The sequence below is a fragment of the Chrysochloris asiatica genome, unplaced genomic scaffold, assembly GCF_000296735.1.
Source record: "Chrysochloris asiatica unplaced genomic scaffold, ChrAsi1.0 scaffold00190, whole genome shotgun sequence".
NCBI classification, from domain to species: Eukaryota; Metazoa; Chordata; class Mammalia; order Afrosoricida; family Chrysochloridae; genus Chrysochloris; species Chrysochloris asiatica.
In genome coordinates this window covers 5,091,735-5,093,660 of record NW_006408708.1, presented here as the reverse complement: position 1 = coordinate 5,093,660, position 1,926 = coordinate 5,091,735, and positions in this window count along the sequence as shown.

Here is a 1,926-nt window from a genome sequence, read left to right as displayed (position 1 = left end):
ACTGTTGCTTCCATGAGTGTTGATAGTTGATCCAAGAAGAATGAAGTCCTTGACAACTTCAATCTTTTCTCTGTTGATAAGAATGTTGTTTATTGGCCCAGTGATGAGGACTTTTGTTTTCTTTACATTGAGATGTAATTTATACTGAAAGCTGTGCTCTTTGATCTTCATCAGTAAATGTTTTAATTGTACTTGCCCAATTCCAAATGCCTGTGATTGCATTTCAGTCTGTAACTGTTAATACTATTTTAATTGGAAAATATATTTTAAGCAGCTAGTTAATTAATGAATTTCTGAAACATAATTCATCTATAAACTGGAAATATTGCTTCTTCTCAAACAGAGCCAAACTAGAACTTTCTGGTCAAGCTGTTTCATCACATATAAAGTAGACGAGAGAGTTGAGTACTTGAGTAGATTTTATCAGTGTAGGTAACTCTCATAGATAACCTTGGCTTAGAACTCACTTTTCTTCTTCAAAAGAATGGTTTAAGGTTGGTGGTAAATATATTTGGCAGAATTAAACAAATAGTATGAAAGACTAGGCCATGCAGAGAACTATGTATGTAAGCAATTACTCCAAAATGTGCACCCCCAAAATATGAATCAAATGCTAAGTCCCAGTAAGGAAATGAACCCAATGGCAAAATACATTCCTGACAAAACTTTACTTGATATTAGTGACAGTTCCTGAGTTCAGCTATAAAACTTTCTACTTTTGTGCAATATGCAAACAGAAAAGTCAAACTAGAAGACTCACAGGAAATTGCGTCCTCCCAGAGGTCAAATTTGCTGAAACTTCTGAATAAGGTACAAAAGGGCAAAAGGACCCAAGAACCTGGTGAGATCAGCACACTGTCCCCTGAAGCCAATGACTGAGTGAGAGAATAATTTCATATCCGCATGCCTGGATTTTAAGTGCAGAAAGCAATATAGTGTGGCAAAAATATGGAACATAAATTTAATAAAATGAGTTTTATGAGACGGGGCATGGCAGAGCTTCCCTAATTAAACAATCTTCTTCTTTTTGAGACCAGCCTATCCTTTATTTCTTAACTTCCTGTATCACCCTTTTTATTGGCAAAGCAATTCTTTTTACTAAAACTAGTGGACCGAGATCATAAGGTGACAATGTTTTGTCCACACTCTGCATTGTTGAAAGACATAAGGAAAAAAAAAATATATTTTTGGTGGGTAAAGAAACCACTCAAGTATTATCCATCAGGATAGATTGTGCCCACCATTAAAACTTTTAAATTTCTGGATAAAGATTTAAAAAGTAACTTTAAAAAAAAAAATCTTTATCCAGAAAAACAGTGTTATTAAACAAGTAAATTCTAGAATAAAATGTTAAATCATAGGACAAAAGGAAGATGATCCACCCCACTCCCAGAGATTCTGAAATGCATTCTTTTGTGTTGACAAAACTACCTAAACTCATCACAATTGCTAAATCTATTTCATGCTAGCATCCACAGATAAAACTGTTACCTGTATAGGGGTTTGCAGGGAAAATAAACTTGTATACAGTACTGTAAACTATCAAAATACATACAATGCTTCATCATTAAATATTTTCTGCTACTTTATTTATTATTTAAACAATAAATAAAGTACAACTGCCAAGTAGTCCTTTCATTGTTGCTGTTGTTGCTCTTAGGTGTCATCGAATTGGTACTGATTCATATCAACTTTATAAACAACAGAATGAAATACTGCCTGGTCCTGCTCCAACCTCACAATCCTTGTTGTGTGTGAACCCATTGCTGTGCCACTGTGCCAATCCATCTCATTGGGGGCCTTCCTCTTTTTCACTAATTTTGCACTTTATCAAGAATGATTTTCTGCTCCAAGGACTGGTCCCTCCTGGTAATATATCCTAAGTATGAGAGATTTGGCTTCTAAGGAATATTTTAGCTGTACTTT